General features: G+C 37.5%; 1 protein-coding gene across 7 annotated transcripts in view; it reads right to left on the bottom strand.

Annotated features, from left to right (window-relative positions):
* BMPR1B (bone morphogenetic protein receptor type 1B) overlaps window positions 1-18,963 on the bottom strand; it is a 413,799-nt gene that overhangs the window by 230,230 nt on the left and 164,606 nt on the right. For all 7 annotated transcript variants that reach the window (XM_082461768.1, XM_082461770.1, XM_082461771.1 and 4 more), the window contains exon 2: window positions 235-335. The gene's annotated coding sequence lies outside the window, so the exon portion shown is untranslated. The remainder of the gene's footprint in view (window positions 1-234; window positions 336-18,963) is intronic.

Raw genomic sequence — 18,963 nt, 5'->3', positions numbered from 1 at the left:
ATACAACTCGACTTCTTGCCCTTACTAGCACCTCCCCTTTACCCCCTACCCCAGATTTCAAATTACTGCTTTAACACCTTAACTAACCTTTATGTGACCTGGTTAGACACATGGTGAATTGCCTGTACATTACTTGACACACAAACTCATTTTACGGTTCTTCCCTTCAAATCAATGATTTAATTACCATGAGGTGAACTATCACGGCAAATCTGACTTGCTTTAGATACCAACCAGGTAAACAGGCTGCTGATAACCGAAGTAAACAACGTTCCTGATGATTATGCGTAGTACATCCTCGTCAGGTACACTCGCTCTCTTGACCACGCTGAAACCTATTAAATAAGTAAACAAATGGAAAAAAAAATGCAACGTGAGGTTCACGTTACATTGCAACAACAACATGCACACAAAACCTAAAACTTTCACTCCACCACTGGAAGCAACATAACTTTAGAAAGGTAAAGCATTTTCCTCTCAAATCATATGCCAGTATCTCTTTATTCTGTTCATCCTAATATCCTGTGAGCATCTACTATATCTATGCACTATGCCTTCACTGAAAAGTATATGAAATCTTGCATTTTCCTTCCGGTAAAGTGACTGCCAGTAACCGAATGAAAACGGCATCTACCCGAAGGCTACCACCTCATCCTTTAGTTCTCAGCTCTAATACTGCCTCCCTGAGAGCTATTCACTGAATACTTTGGCTAAAACAGCATCTCACACATCTTCCAGCCACCCTCTGTCCTTTCGGCTTGTTTCACTGTGTGCATAATAAGCAGCCTTGTCTCGAGTTACATTATTACTCTCTGTGTTTACTTTGTGTATGACTATTGCTACCAGACTGTAAGCCTCCACAGAGCTGGGAAGCACCCGTCTTGTCCACCACTTCATCAGCAGTGTCTAGAAGAGTGCCTGCCCTGTGCTCAACAGACACTTGGTGGCCTAATGAGTGCTTCCAAATCCACAAACTACCAAAATACTAAAACTCTGCTGTAAATAAAATGCTAACAGAAAAGGGTTTATTTGGTACTTCTATGAGTTCACAAGACCCAGAGAGATGCATAACCAGACACTGACAGACTAACATAAACAGATTTTTTTCATTTTGGCTTCTATCCAGGGCTGATAGTGAATTCAGTGGCAGTCAAATGTTAACTGCCCTTGAAGAATATTTAAACTGTCTCTAAAATGAAGAAGGGAGAAAAGGAATATAAGGGGAAATAAAATTAATAAAGTTAATCTTCTTACTGATAGAAGCATAAATAGCACAGTCAGGAATTCATAACATAAACACTTTTTTTAAATGTCATTCAAGCTTCAAGTTCCTATTTTTTTCTAAGAGTGCCTGTGGTTGTTGATGAGCATACTACATTGGAACAGATAATACAGAAATTGTGGTAGTCTATATAATTTGGCTCCTCTGGAGGTCAGAAGGATATTTGGCTCAAATAATGTGAGGGCTTTGTTCAGTACTACTATATAATATAAAAGAAAACTGAAACAAAAAGGCACACAGAATCTTGCAGTATCTTACTTCCAAAACATGTGATGGGATAAAGCTCGATTTTCAGAATCTGTTTCCTAAAAGAACCCAATATTAATTGCACGTTGATGTGTAAAGCACACAAAAGTTGCATTTTCTCCACTTTGGATCCCAGACTCTCAGTTCTGAAAGTACAGCCCACTGTACATAATTCCCAGGTCAGAGGTGCAGTAGACAAATTAATTAGTCTATTAAGTTTCAGTCATATCCTGGCACTGATGTTTAGGTTAGCACCTTCAGCAACAAGTTTCTAACATTTAACTATGCTGCCATTTGTTCCTGAGAGAAATTAGGAATGAAGGGGGGGTAAAAAAAAAAAAAAAAAAAACATAGCTGGGAAAAGTTCCCACTGACCTAAAGGCAGAAACATGCACGTGAGTCAGGGGTAGACTGATGTATTCATAAAAAGGAGAAAAACTTCAGTTGATTAGTTCTTGCTATTTTAAGTGATTAGCAGAAAAATAAATGGCTTCATATCAAAGTGAAATTTAAATAGCATTTAACACTCTACAAAATCAACCTAAAAAACGATGATAATTTGCTATGACTTAGCACTAAAGAGAAACCAATGATTTCATATGACGAATCTGTGAAGCATTTCACGAGAAGATTAAATACTTGACTAAATATTTGTGGATGCTAAAAATGACTGAAATGAACCAAATCGCGTATTTGAAAAAACAGACATGAGACACAAACACAAACGCACAGAGGGAAAGAGGGAAAGGAGGGGAGGGAGAGAGAGAACTACCAGTTATCTTTCACCTTATAGCCAATAGCTACTGCAAGGTGTATCCAAAAGAACAACATACCAGACATAGTTTGAAATTCAACAGTAAAAGCAAAATTTGTTGATTATCATAGAGCACAATAGAATACCTCTGCACTATGCAGGAATTTTCTTTTCTCTTAAATTTTTCCTTTTCTTTTATTCAGTGGGGTCATGGTAAAGTGGAATGTTTTCACAGCATCAGTGACCCAGATGTGTGTAAGATACTAGGCTCTAAAAGCTGTTCTATGCATGAGAATTGGGTGTTGAGACTGTCTCAGGTACCTCTGAGAACAGTAACAAGAAATGAATGACTCAGTTTCTAATGACACTATCTGTCAAAACAAATATCTGTTACATAATGAGCAACCACACTATGTTAGAACCTGGATATACCTACATTAAAGAGATGTTAAAGATTAGGCCATTTAAAATCCAATCAGAATGCTGGATTACTGAAAAGGCAATCAGAGTAACTATGGCTTACCATTTTCTCCTGAACATCCTATTATTTGGGCTCTATGAAAGCTTAGGTTCACCTAATTCTCCCCAAACACAGTGCCATTAAATTGAGGATTATTAAAATTTATAATTACATTTCTTGGAGTTTTTCTTCAGGAAATAATCAGATATGTTCAAATAGAAAAGAATTCTAGAGGTAAAAAAAATTAATATTATTTATAATAGCAAAAAGCTAAAACAATGTAAATATCTAACAATAAGAAGATATTTCAATAAATTATGATATAATAGAATATTAAGAAGTCATTGAATGTCATGCTTTCAAGGAAAATTTAATGGGACAGAAAAAATCCTAGATTACGGCAGGCACATAAGGAAGAACTGTTAAAGGAAATAAAAATGCAGTGTACAAAACCTATACAAAAACTATATGCGGGCTTCCCTGGTGGCGCAGTGGTTGAGAATCTGCCTGCCAATGCAGGGGACACGGGTTCGAGCCCTGGTCTGGGAAGATCCCACATGCCGCGGAGCAACTAGGCCCGTGAGCCACAACTACTGAGCCTGCACGACTGGAGCCTGTGCTCCGCAACAAGAGAGGCCGCAACGGTGAGAGGCCCGCGCACCGCGATGAAGAGTGGCCCCCGCTTGCCGCAACTAGAGAAAGCCCTCGCACAGAAACGAAGATCCAACACAGCCAAAAATAAATAAATAATAATTTAAAAAAAAACAAAACTATATGCATAGTTTGATTCCAATTTTAATACATATGCACATTATATGAAAACATATTACATATCCATCTTTTGTACATAATATGCACAGTCATACAAAAAAGAGGAAAAAAAGACACACCAACATGTTCACAGAGGTTATCTTTGGGTAGTAGAACTGAACACAACTCTAATCACAAAAATATACTGCTTTTATAATTAGAAACGAAGCTATAGTAGCTACTGGAATAGTTTGAGCCAAGCGGAGTTGACCACAATTGAAGATAATGTTCCTTGTATAAGTCATCAGTGGAACAAGGGATGAGTTAGATATTTCTGAGTGATGTCCCCCTCAACCACTTCCTAAGACCCCCAAGTCCAACCAAGTCCACAAATCGTGATAACCTCCAATACTATCTTTGTCCCAGGTATGATTAATCCCTGTTCTTAAACTGTCTCCTCTTAATATGTGTATTAATCAAATTTCTACTTATCTGTGACATGTATTGTAAAAATGCACAATATTTCTGTATCTATGGCCTTGGAATTTCTTCTCTGAGGCCAAAAAAGGGTGTGTGTGTATGTATATATTTGACAAACTCATTTATTTATGATAAACTACCCTAAACCTGCCTCACATACGGCAATGGATATTTTTACAAGCTCTGCTGAAAAGAAGCCCATCCTTCAAACTGACAGTTACAGTTTCCCCAAAAAATGTCATTTTAAAAGTGAGTTTTTAAACAGCACTTTGAATCAACACTGCCAACTTTTTAAAGTGTTTAAAAAGATGCAGTTACTCCCTAGATTCTGCTTCTTAAGATATAAATTATTTTGTGGGCAAAGTCCATACCAACCTATCTCTTATAGGCAGATTTTTACACCACCATCTATGTCACCTCTAAGCATCTCGTGTAGTTTTCCTTCCATCATTATGAAATTAAAGCAAACAGCACTCTTTTTTGTTCTATTTGTGTGGTTACTATGGTAGTGACCTGCATTTTGCACCAAGGATAACCCTATTTGGGGCAGGGGAGAGAAGTAAGGGACCAAAAGAATGGAAGAATAAGTTCGGGTAATGGTCAGCACCTTTAAACATTTACTTTTCTCTTGGAACTGCCTTTGGCCAAAATCTATAAAACTATGACTTGACCCTCAGCTTCCTGGCATAAAGTACTTAGGCTTATGATGTGAACACCATGAAACTGGCAAGATCAGCAATGCTTTCCCTTGCTCGTAAGAAGAATTAAAATTCTGTTTCTCCCAACCCCAAAATTTCCACCTCAAGCTCCCCCTAAACCTAGTCAGGCCCTGGTTCACAGCTTCTAAAGAGCAGACCATGGAAATACCACGTGGTGACTGAAAGTCTTTGATGGAAAACAGATGAGACAGGACGCACTGCTTGCCTAGCACTTTTAAATGTACAGCTCCCCTTCACTGTCTTTCAGGATGTCACTGTACGTGACACATGGAAAGAACAGTTAGTGCAAAAGTTTTGCACATTTTCTACTTTCATGGGTTTTCTCAGTTGTCAACAAGGTGATTTCCTTGAATATCTGCATCAAGTGAACCAACGGTTTGAGGTATTTTCAAAGTTTTTCTCCCCTTAAATAATATCCTTTACAGAGAAAGGCCAACAGATAACAGATGTAAAGGCCAACAGGCAGCAGCTATGCTTGAAGAGTGGAAGACGCAAGAGGGCTGCAGCAGTTCACCGACAGCCTGCCCACGTAGCCCTCAGCTTCCCTGCAGGGCTCCTTAGACACCCCGCAGAATTCTACAGCCCTGAGGGACACGATCTGAAAACCAAGTAAAGCAGAGTCTGCCCTCGCAATCTCAGAGTTAATATGCATAGTGCTGACTATTCTAAAAGTCCATGACACACAGCATTTAAAACTTTAAAATTCAGAAGCTGTCACTAATTTTTTCAGCAATATTTTACTCCACTGCTATGAGGAAAATTATGTCACGATGGCATTTTTAAATCTGAGGGATCATAAAAGTAATAGGCCCAAGTTCTTAAAAATGCATTATGTCTTCTTAAATTGCTTCAGAGGAAAAAAAACACTGTATTTCTTGTAATTAGCTAATTAACTATAAAGCGTAAAGTCACGTGAAATCTTATTAGATAATAGAAATTGTTGTAGTGGTTTCAGAAAGGAAAAGAAAAATAAGCTATGATCTTCATACCTCCTAACTAGCCAAATAAGATATCTAGAAACTTAATACATCCTGCCTCACTTTTTCTGAGTACCCATAAAACAGACAAAACAAAAGAGAGTAAAGTTTTAAAGTCAATAAAAACGTTTTTTAAAGTACTCTGAATACCTTAAGTGTTATAATAAGACCTCATTTCAAAGGAACATGGTTGAATGCCATGAAAATTTAATTCTATTATATACCCTCAAGAGACAATCCCTTGAGATATTAGCATTTAATGACTTTTTACTTGAAAACACAACATTTAATAGCTCCTACCACACTACGTTGTAACTGTTTGATGATGGCTTTTAAAAAGTGTTTGTACTTGTAAAACTTCTCACTAGGCAATAAGGTACTTGAGAGTTGAATGTAGGGTTTACTGATCTTAGTTTGGTTACTCATTAATTCATTCAACATTCTCATGGTATATCTATTAGCCATATGCTAAAAACAATAAGTATATATGGAAAAAAGCCACAGTCCCTATCTATCAATACTTAAAAAAAAAAAAAAAAGTTTAAGAAAGAATAAGAAAACACATGATTGCAGTTTACTGTCTTAGAGTTAAACACTGTGCCACAGGAGCACAGGGAAGTGACAGAGGGCTCACCTGGAAGAGCAGGGAACAGGGCAGGTCTGAGCTACAGTGGGACAGGTTCTGAGGGCTACTGGGAGTTACCCACAGAACACATGATGAAATACAAAATCCAAAGACTGAAGCAGCACCATATATCAAGAGCCTCATACGCCCTACTGAGGATTTTGTACTTTATTCTGGGGAACCATTCAAGAACAAGTTTTGGAAAAGTCACTTTGACTATAAAACAGATACCAGAATGGAAGAAGCAAAACCGGTTGCAGGGAGACCAGTTAAGAGGACAGTTATGGTGGTTCAAGTGAGAAATGATGGAGGCCTCAACTAAGGCTGTAGTAATCAAAAGAGAGAATGGTAGGCACACTTAAGAAGTATTACGGAAATGGAACAGGCAGGATTTAAAAACTGAGTTGAGGAAACAGAGACCCGTCAGGATTTCATGGACAACTCCTCAGTTTCTGGTTTTGGCAACAGGGAGAACAACAGTGGTTTCCTAAGATAGAGAACATAGAAAAAGAAGCAAATCTGATGGGGGCAAAAAACTTCAAAAATACCTTAAAAACCATTGGTTCACTTGACGCAAATATTCAAGGAAATCACCCTGTTGACAACTGAGAAAACCCATTCCAAGGGGGATCTGTAGAAATTGTACAATACAAGAGGGTTTGGCGTGTGTGGAGGAGACCTGTTCTGGGAACAGGAATATGAGCGCCGTTAGTATTTAATAATGGTAAAAGAAGTCATGAAAGTGTACGGAGTCAACCAGGAGAGGGCCAGCAAAGAAAGCCTCAGAATAAACTCCCGGGAGCAACAAAAATGGAGGCAGAGGAAGTGGAGAGACCTGCAAAGGAAACGGAAGCAGCAGCACAGGTGGTAAGAAGTGAGTTAGGAGAGGGCAGAGTACAGAGTTTTGAGAAGGGAACACCTAAGTGTCAAATGGTCCTGCGATACCGCAAAAGGACTAGAAAGAGGCCAACAGACTTTGCAACAAGAGGTAATTCATGACCTTTGCAAAGACAGTTTCAGCAGTGAGATAACAGAGTGATACAAAAGTTACTGAAGAACATATGTGCCACATCTTCTTTATCCATTCATCCGATGATGGACACTTAGGTTGCTTCCATGTCCTGGCTATTGTAAATAGAGCTGCACAAATACGATGTGGAAATAGAGAAAACTGCACAGCTCCTGGAACATATTAAATGTTCCAACTGTTCCTAATCTACACTTCTCCACTGCATGTCATCCTGTCCAAGGTTTTAAAATATGCCACAATCCCCCAAGGCGATACCAAACGAATGTTTAATGATGGATTTGACTACAATTGAAACCTCAGTGGGAAGTAAGAGAAGTGCTCTAAGACACTCACACTGTATTATTTGGGAATCTCTTAAACCATTACCTAAGCCAAGTTTCATGTTCCTCAGTCTAAGGAAGCTGGAACTGTGAGGAGGCATTGGCTTGGGTAGATTTTAAGTACATGTGTTATGAAAACTATGCAATGAGTCGTGTCATAAATCATTTTGGTTTTTTTGAATGAATCTTAAGGGAATAAATAAAATCACTTTACCCCTATCTAAAACATTTGGAAAACATAGGCATATCTCATTTTATTGCATTTTTCTTTATTGTGCTTCACAGATACTTTATTTTTTACAGACTGAATGTGGCACCCCTGCCTCGAGCAGGTCTATCGGCACCATTCTTCCAGCAGCTTTTGCGCACTTCATGTCTCTGTCACATTTTGGTAATTCTTGAAATTTTTCAAACTTTTTCATCATTATTATTTTTGATATGGTGATCTGTGATTAGCGATCTTTGATGTTACTATCCTAATTGTTTTGGGGCACCATGAACCAGGCCCATACAAGATGGCAAACAATCAATCAACGTCGTATGTGTTCTGAACACTCCACCAGCTGGCCATTCTCCCACCACCCGTCTCCCTCTCTTTGGATCTCCCTATTCTCTGAGACACGACAGTACTGAAATTGGGCCAATTATTAACCCTACAGTGGCCTCTAAGTTTTTAAGTGAAAGAAAAAGTTGCAAGCCTCTCACTTTAAATCAAAAGCTAAAATGATTGAGCTTATTGAAGAAAGCATGTCGAAAGCCAAAACAGGTGGAAAGCTAGGCCTTCTGTCTCAAACAGCCAAGCTGTGACTGCAAAGAGTTCGTGTAGGAAATTGAAAGTGCTATTCCAGTGAACACACATGAATAGTAAGAAAACAAAACAGCCTTATTGCTGATATGGAGAAAGTTTTAGTGGTCTGGACAGAAGATCAAACTAGCCACAACATTTCCTTAAACCAAAACCTAATCCAGAGCAAGGCCCTAAGTCTCTTCAAATCTATAAATCCTGAGAGAGGTGAGGAAGCTGCGGAAGAAAAGTTTGAAGCGAGCAGAGGTTGGCTCATGAGGTTTAAGGAAAGAAATCATCTTCATAACATAGAAATTCAAGGGGAACCAGCAGGTGCTGATGTAGAAGCTGCAGCAACTTGTCCAGAAGATCTAGCTAAGATAATTCATGAAGGTGGCTACACAAAACAACAGATTTTCAGCGTAAAGGAAACAGCCTTCTACTGGAAGAAGACGCCATCAATGACTTTCACAGCTAGAGAGAAAATGCCTGGCTTCAAAGCTTCAGAGGAGAGGTCAATTGTCTTGGTAGGAGCTAATGCAGCTGGTGACTTTAAGTTGAAGCCAATGCTCACTTACCATTTCGAAGATCACACGGTCTTAAGAATTCCACTAAATCTACTCTGCCTGTACTCCATAAATGGGACAAAGCCCAGATGACAGCACATCTGTTTACAATATGGTTTACTGAATAATTTAAGCCCACTGTTAAGACCTACTGCTCAGAAAAAAAAAGATTGCTTTCAAAATATAACTGCTCATTGACAATGCACCTGGGCACTCAAGAGCTCTAATGGAGATGTACAAGGAGATTCATGTTGCTTTCATGCCTGCTAACACAACAACCATTCTGCAGCACATGGATCACTGAGTCATCTTGACTTTCAACTCTTATTTAAGAAACATATTTCATAAGTCTAAAGCTGGTATAGACAGTGATTCCTCTGGTGGATCTGGGCAAAGTCAACTGAAAACCTTCTGGAAAAGATTCACCATTCTAGATGCCATTAAGAACATCTGTGATTCATGGGAAGAGGTCAAAATAACCACATTGACAAGAATATGGAAGAAGTTGATTCCAACCCTCATGGATAAAGACTTCAGTGGAAGAATGAACTGCAGATATGGTAGAAATACCAAGAAAACTAGAATTCGAAGTGGAGCCCAAAGAAGCGACTGAATTGCTGCAATCCCATGATAAATCTTTAATGGATGAGGAGTTGCTTCTTATGGATGAGCAAAGAAATTGGTTTCTTGAAACGGAACCTACTCCTGGTGAAGACGCTGTGAAGATTGTTGAAACAAAGCAGTGGCACGGTTTGAGAGAACTGACTTCAATTTTGAAAGAAGTTCTACTGTAGGTAAATTGCATGCTACAGAGAAATCATTCATGAAAGGAAGACTCAATCAATGTGGCAAACATCACTGTTGCCCTGTTTTAAGAAACTGCCAGAGCCACCCCAAAATTTAGCAACTAACACCCATGGATTAGTCAGCAGTCATCAACATCAAGGCAAGATCCTTTACCAGCAAAAATATTATGACTCGCTGAAGGCTCAGATGATGGTTAGCACGTTTTAGCGATAACATATTTTTTAATTAAGGTATATACATTTTTTTTAGACCTAATACTATTGCATGCTTAACAAACTACATGTATAGTATAAACATAACTTTTATATGCACTGGGAAACCAAAAAATCATGTGACTCAATTTATTGCAATATTCACTTTATTGCAGTAGTCTGGAACTGAACCCGCAATATCTTCAAGATACGACTGTATGGTCAAGTGTAAAACATATAAAATACAAATATAATATCAAACTAAATTCATGCCACAGGTTCTGCGTAACTTAATAAAGTTACCCCAATTCATTGTTCAATTGATTATTATTAAATATCAATGGCAGGACAGGAAGTACTTCTTATGAGTTCACTTGTCTCCTTATATTACCCATTACACATTTCAGTGAGGTCTAGGAGCTTTTAAGAATTAAAGAATTGTGGACTTCCCTGGTGGTGCAGTGGTTCGATCCTGCCAATGCGGGGGACATGGGTTTGATTCCTGGTCCAGGAAGATCCCACATGCCGCAGAACAACTAAGCCCATGCGCCACAACTATTGAGCCTGCACTCTAGAGCCCAAGAGCCACAACTACTGAGCCTGCATGCCACAACTACTGAAGCCCACATGCCCTAGAGCCCGCACACAGCAACTACTGAGCCCACGTGCTGCACCTGTAGCCCATGCACCTACAGCCTTTGCTCCACAACAAAAGAAGCCACCCCAATGAGAAGCCTGTGCACAGCAATGAAAACCCAATGCAGCCAAAACCAAATTTTTTTTTAAATTGTAAAAAAAAAAAAAAAAAAGAATTAAAGAATTGCATGTTATCATTTGTAAATCAAATTGATACATAAAAGGGCTTATAAAGATATAAGCAAGTAAAGTAGCTGGTATGAACCAAAGATCAAAAAGAAAAAGCAAGGACCCTATTTTACACATCTTCCAAATACATTTTAATACCTATGGCCAAAAGGGAGTAGTGCCTGGGGAAGGCAAAACAGGTGAAGGAGGTCAACTACATGGTGATGGAGGGTAATTAAACTTGTGGTGGTGATCACCTTGTAATGTATACAGATGTTGAATTATAATGCTGTACACCTGAAACATACAATAAAAAAAGAAAAATGTAGTCCTAGCCAGCTGTTTATTTCCACAGCACCTGGCCAAACAATATTCTCCTTTTGTTTTACTGTAGAACTTCTCAAAAAAAAAATTTAAGCCTTTCATCTGCATGACAACACAGCAAGAGGTGGACCCACCTACTGTTGTCACAGAAGAATCATTCAGATATTAGACTGAGGTCTCAAATCTTTGAACTGTTTTTAGTTTACCAAGGTTAAAACGTAACTGGTCTGTTCATAGCAGCACTTTTTACAATAGCCAAGACATGGAAGCAAGCTACATGTCCATCGACAGATGAGTGGATAAAGAAGATGTGGTGTATACATACAATGGAGTATTACTCAGCCATAAAAAGAATGAAATAATGCCATTTGCAACAACATGGATGGACCTAGAGACTACCATACTAAGTGAAGTAAATCAGACAAAGAAAGGCAAATATCATATGATATCACTTATCTGCAGAATCTAAAAAAATGATACAAATAAACTTATTTACAAAGCAGAAATAGAATCACAGACATAGAAACAAACTTATGGTTACCAAAGGGTAAGGGGGAAGGGATAAATTAGGAGTTTGGGATTAAGAGACACACACAACTACATATAAAATAGATAACCAACAAGGACCTACTGCATAACACAGGGAACTATACTGAATATCTTATAATAACTTATAATGGAAAAGAACCTGAAAAAGAAGATAGAGATAGAGATATAGTATATATATATACTATATATATATATATATATATATATATATATATATATATATATAGTATATAATATATAGTATGGTATATAGATATATATACTACATACATCTATATTTATATAACTGAATCACTTTGCTGTACACCAGAAACTACCACGTTATAAATAAACTATACTTCAATAAAAAATAATAAATTTTAAAAAGATATTAAAAAAATGTAATTGGACAAGCCTCTTAGATAGCCTCATCCACCAGAGGGCAGACAGCAGAAGAAGAACTACAATCCTGCAGCCTATGGAACAAAAACCACATTCACAGAAAGACAGACAAGATGAAAAGGCAGAGGGCTATGTACCAGATGAATGAACAAGATAAAACTCCAGAAAAACAACTAAATGAAGTGGAGATAGGCAATCTTCCAGAAAAAGAATTCAGAATAATGATAGGAAAGATGACCAAGGACCTCGGAAAAAGAATGGAGGCAAAGATCAAGAAGATGCAAGAAATGCTTAACAAAGATGTCGGAAAATTAAAGAACAAACAAACAGAGATGAACAATACAATAACTGAAATGAAAAAAACACTAGAAGGAATAGCAGAATAACTCAGGCAGAAAAATGGATAAGTGACCTGGAAGACAGAATGGTGGAATTCACTGCTGCGGAACAGAATAAAGAAAAAAGAATGAAAAGAAATGAAGACAGCCTAAGAGACCTCTGGAACAACATTAAACGCAACAGCAGCATCAACTTGTCCAAAAGATCTAGCTAAGATAATTCATGAAGGTAGCTACACAAAACAACAGATTTTCAATATAAAGGAAACAGCCTTCTACTGGAAGGAGACGCCATCAATGACTTTCAGAACTAGAGAGAAGTCAATGCCTGGCTTCAAAGCTTCAGAGGAGAGGCCAATTGTCTTGGTAGGAGCTAATGCAGCTGGTGACTTTAAGTTGAAGCCAACTTCGCATTATACGGGTCCCAGAAGGAGAAGAGAGAGAGAAAGGACCAGAGAAAATATTTGAAGAGATGAGAGTCGAAAACTTTCCTAACATGGGAAAGGAAAGAGCCACCCAAGTCCAGGAAGCGCAGAAATCCCATACAGGATAAACCCAAGGAGAAACACGCCGAGACACACAGTACTCAAATTGGCAAAAATTAAAGACAAAGAAAAATTATTAAAAGCAGCAAGGGAAAAATGACAAATAACATACAAGGGAACTCCCATAAGGTTAACAGCTGATTTCTCAGCAGAAACTCTACAAGCCAGAAGGGAGTGGAATGATATACTTAAAGTGATGAAAGGGAAGAAACTACAACCAAGATTACTCTACCCGGCAAGGATTTACATTCAGATTCGATGGAGAAACCAAAAGCTTTACAGACAAGCAAAAGCTAAGAGAATTCAGCACCACCAAACCAGCTCTACAACAAATGCTAAAGGAACTTCTCTAAGTGGGAAACACAAGAGAAGAAAAGGACCTACAAAAACAAACACAAAACAATTAAGACAATGGTCATAGGAACATACATATCAATAATTACCTTATAAGTGAATGGATTAAATGCTCCAACCAAAAGACACAGGCTCGCCGAATAGATACAAAAACAAGACCCATATATATGCTGTCTACAAGAGATCCACTTCAGACCTAGGGACACATACAGACTGAAAGTGAGGGGATGGAAAAAGATATTCCATGCAAATAGAAATCAAAAGAAAGCTAGAGTAGCAATGCTCATATCAGATAAAATAGACTTTAAAATAAAGAATGTTACAAGAGACAACAAAGGACACTATATAATGATCAAGGGAGCAATCCAAGAAGAAGATATAACAATTATAAATATATATGCACCCAACATAGGAGTACCTCAATACAGAAGGCAACTGCTAAGAGCTATAAAAAAGGAAATCGACAGTAACACAATAATAGTGGGGGACTTTAACACCTCACTTACACCAATGGACAGATCATCCAAACAGAAAATTAATAAGGAAACACAAGCTTTAAATGACACAATAGACCAGATAGATTTAATTGATATTTACAGGACATTCCATCCAAAAACAAGAGATTACAACAGATTACTCAAATGCTCACAGAACATTCTCCAGGATAGATCACATCTTGGGTCACAAATCAAGTCTCAGTAAATTTAAGAAAATTGAAATCATATCAAGAATCTTTTCTGACCACAACGCTATGAGATGAGAAATCAATTACAGGGAAAAAAATGTAAAAAACACAAACACAGGGAGGCTAAACAATACGTTACTAAATAACCAAGAGATCACTGAAGAAATCAAAGAGGAAATTAAAAAATACCTAGAGACAAATGACAATGAAAACACGATGATCCAAAACCTATGGGATGCAGCAAAAGCAGTTCCAAGAGGGAAGTTTATAGCTATACAAGCCTACCTCAAGAAACAAGAAAAATCTCAAGTAAACAATCTAACGTCACACCTAAAGGAACTAGAGAAAGAAGAACAAACAAAACCCAAAGTTAGCAGAAGGAAAGAAATCATAAAGATCAGAGCAGAAATAAATGAAATAGAAACAAAGAAAACAATAGCAAAGATCAATAAAACTAAAAGCTGGTTCTTTGAGAAGATAAACAAAATTGATAAACCGTTAGCCAGACTCATCAAGAAAAAGAGAGAGAGGACTCAAATCAATAAAATTAGAAATGAAAAAGGAGAAGTTACAACAGACACCACAGAAATACAAAGCATCCTAAGAGACTACTACAACCAACTCTATGCCAATAAAATGGACAACCTGGAAGAAATGGACAAATTCTTAGAAAGGTATAACCTTCCAAGACTGAACCAGGAAGAAATAGAAAATATGAACAGACCAATCACAAGTAATGAAATTAAAACTGTGATTAAAAATCTTCCAACAAACAAAAGTCCAGGACCAGATGGCTTCACAGGTGAATTCTACCAAACATTTAGAGAAGAGCTAACACCCATCCTTCTCAAACTCTTCCAAACAACTGCAGAGGAAGAAACACTCCCAAACTCATTCTATGAGGCCACCATCACCCTGATACCAAAACCAGACAAAGATACTACAAAAAAAATTACAGACAAATATCACTGATGAATATAGATGCAAAAATCCTCAACAAAATACTCACAAACAGAATCCAACAACACATTAAAAGGATCATACACCATGAACAAGTGGGATATCCCAGGGATGCAAGGATTCTTCAATATATGCAAATCAATCAATGTGATACACCATATTAACAAACTGAAGAATAAAAACCATATGATCATCTCAATAGATGCAGAAAAAGCTTTTGACAAAATTCAACACCCATTTATGATAAAAACTCTCCAGAAAGTGGGCACAGAGGGAACCTACTTAAACATCATAAAGGCCACATATGACAAACCCACAGCCAACATCATTCTCAATGGTGAAAAACTGAGAGCATTTCCTCTAAGATCAGGAACAAGACAAGGATGCCCACTCTCATGACTATTATTAAACATAGTTCTGGAAGTCCTAGCCACAGCAATCAGAGGAGACAAACAAATAAAAGGAATCCAAACTGGAAAAGAAGAAGTAAAACTGTCACTATTTGCAGATGACATGATACTATACATAAAGAATCCTAAAGATGTCACCAGAGAACTACTAGAGCTCATCAATGAATTTGGTAAAGTTGCAGGATACAAAATTAATGCACAGAAATCTCTTGCATTCCTATACACTAATGATGAAAAATCTGAAAGAGAAATTAAGGAAACACTCCCATTTACCATTGCAACAAAAAGAATAAAATACCTAGGAATAAACCTACCTAGGGAGACAAAAGGCCTGTATGCAGAAAACTATGAGACACTGATGAAAGAAATTAAAGATGATACCAACAGATGGAGAGATATACCAAGTTCTTGGATTGGAAGAATCAACATTGTGAAAATGACTATACTGCTGAAAGCAATCTACAGATTCAATGCAATCTCTATCAAATGACCAATGGCATTTTTTTACAGAACTAGAACAAAAAATCTTAAAATTTATATGGAGAAACAAAAGACCCCGAAATAGCCAAAGCAGTCTTGAGGGAAAAAAATGGAGCTGGAGGAATCAGACTCCCTGACTTCAGACTATACTACAAAGCTACAGTAATCAAGACAATATGGTACTGCCACAAAAACAGAAACATAGATCAATGGAACAAGATAGAAAGCCCAGAGAGAAACCCACGCACCTATGGTCAACTAATCTATGACAAAGGAGGCAACAACATACAACGGAGAAAAGACAGTCTCTTCAATAAGTGTTGCTGGGAAAAGTGGACAGCTACATGTAAAAGAATCAAATTAGAACACTCCCTAAGACCAAACACAAAAATAAACTCAAAATGTATTTGAGACCTAAATGTAAGACCAGACACTATAAAACTCTTAGAGGAAAACATAGGAAGAACACTCTTTGACATAAATCACAGCAAGATCTTTTTTGATCCACCTCCTAGAGTAATGGAAATAAAAACAAAAATAAACAAATGGGACCAAATGAAACTTAAAAGCTTTTGCACAGCAAAGGAAACCATAAACAAGACGAAAAGACAACCCTCAGAATGGGAGAAAATATTTGCAAATGAATCATCGGACAAAGGCTTAATCTCCAAAATATATAAACAGCTCATGCAGCTCAATATTAAAAAAACAAAAAACCCAATCCAAAAATGGGCAGAAGACCTAAGTAGACACTTCTCCAAAGAAGACATACAGATGGCCAAGAAGCACATGAAAGAATGCTCAACATCACTAATTATTAGAGAAATGCAAATCAAAACTACAATGAGGTATCACCTCACACCAGTTAGAATGGGCATCATCAGAAAATCTACAAACAACAAACGCTGGAGAGGGTGTGGAGAAAAGGGAACACTCTTGCACTGTTGGTGGGAATGTAAATTGATACAGCCACTATGGAGAACAGTATGGAGGTTCCTTAAAACACTAAAAATAGAATTACCATATGACCCAGCAATCCCACTACTGGGCATATACCCAGAGAAAAACCGTAATTCAAAAAGACACATGCACCCCAATGTTCATTGCAGCACTATTTACAATAGCCAGGACATGGAAGCTACCTAAGTTTCCATGGACAGATGAATGGATAAAGAAGTTGTGGTACATATATACAATGGAATATTACTCAGCCATAAAAAGGAACAAAATTGGGTCATTTGTCAAGACGTGGATGAATCTGGAGACTGTCATACAGAGTGAAGTAAGTCAGAAAGAGAAAAACAAATACTGTATATTAATGCATATATGTGGAACCTAGAAAAATGGTACAGATAAACCGGTTTGCAGGGCAGAAATTGAGACACAGATGTAGAGAACAAACGTATGGACACCAAGGGGGGAAGGCGGCGGGGGTGGGGGGGTGGGGGTGGTGGGATGAATTGGGAGATTGGGATTGACATGTATCCACTGATGTGAATAAAATGGATAATAAGAACCTGCTGTATAAAAAAATAAATAAAATTCAAAAAAAAATGTAATTGGTCTGCCATCATGCACAGCACACGTTTTTGCATAGAACTCCAAATCTAAGAAATTTATAAAAGAATTTCGTAAATTAGAATGACTTGCAAATACTAATATAAAGAAACACACAGATGCATTTAATCATCAGATGAAACTTTTTCCTGCTAGAGCTGTGGGGAAAAAAGCACATGTGAAGTTCATTTTATCTAATTCCTATGTTTTCTCTTCACAAACAGCTCCTTCTTTGACTTCTCAATTTCTGTTAATAAAATAACCAACATTCCAGACACTCAGCCTCAAAACTTTGGAGTTATCCTTAGCACCAGTCTCCCTCATCCTCTTTACCCAAATATTTGCCAAATACAATGGATTCCACATACTCAATATGTCAGGAATTTGTCTCTTTCTTTCCATTACTTCTGCCACGATGCAGTTCAGCTTTTTACTATCTGTGCAACTTCCGAATGCGTTCCAGTTCTTCCTAAGCAGAGTCCCAATTTTTTCAGCCCTGAGTGGTTCCCCTCTACCAATAAAATTAACTGAACACTCCTTGGCCTGGCATTTAAGAGCCATTACATGGCAGTTTTCTTCATGCAGAACCTATTTAAGGTTTACTATTCTGAAACTTCATTTCTCCACCATTTCCTGGTCGTACTTCCCTCTCTTTACTCATGCCATTTCTGCCCATTGAATGCCCCTTTTTCCCATCTCCTCTCACCAAAAAGGCTGCTTGACGTTTCAGTGATAATCTCAAACATCGGTTAGCTCGTAATTTTATTTTTCCCCATCCACCTCTGACCATGCCTTCATAGAACACTGTGTCTTGTATAGTTTCTATATATATCTTGAACATTGTTTATTTTTGTTTTTACATAATGCCATTAGTAATCCATCGGCTCCAGGAGGGACAGGAAATGTGCCACAGCTACTTCTCATCTAGAGGCACCTAATGATTTGATCATAGTAACACTGTCAGTATTTGCAGAATTTAGTTGAAAATGTAAATGCATTAATGCAGGTTTGGAAGCAAATCAATTCATCAAGGAGTGAATGAACTGGTCTGTCCACCACCGCTTTTACTGCCCCTTTCTTGGGCACCAAGACTGGGACTTGTGCTGGTTGTGTGCAGATCATCTGAGTTTACCAGTAATTGTCAGTCCAACAGTAACTCTGGATGAATGGATTATATACAAATAACTTTCAAGCAAACAAAGTAAACATTAGGTTAATTTTAAGAGAGGAACTATCTTTTTCAAAGTGACTCCTATCATTCCACCACAGGGAAAATTATCCTTTCAGTAAGTTTCAAAATAAAATAAAATGCTTTAAATTAAAAATGTTTTTTAGAAGCCAACACGTTAAGTTAATTTCAGGTCATTTGCTTTCTAAACTTTACTAGATTTCCACCTTATAACATTACTCAAAGGTATTTTAACTATTTTTTTAAACTGCAAGAAGCATATGTAGCCATCATACACACACACACCAACTATAAATCAATATAACACTATAAGATTCAATGAAAATAGTGACAGCTCTAAAAAATGCAACCCACCGTATAGCCAAATAACTCATGAAACTCAGCATGCATTGCTGA

Source organism: Balaenoptera physalus (genome assembly GCF_965194825.1).
Source record: "Balaenoptera physalus genome assembly, chromosome: 5".
NCBI classification, from domain to species: domain Eukaryota; kingdom Metazoa; phylum Chordata; class Mammalia; order Artiodactyla; family Balaenopteridae; genus Balaenoptera; species Balaenoptera physalus.
This window is presented reverse-complemented; position numbering and strand designations above follow the sequence as displayed.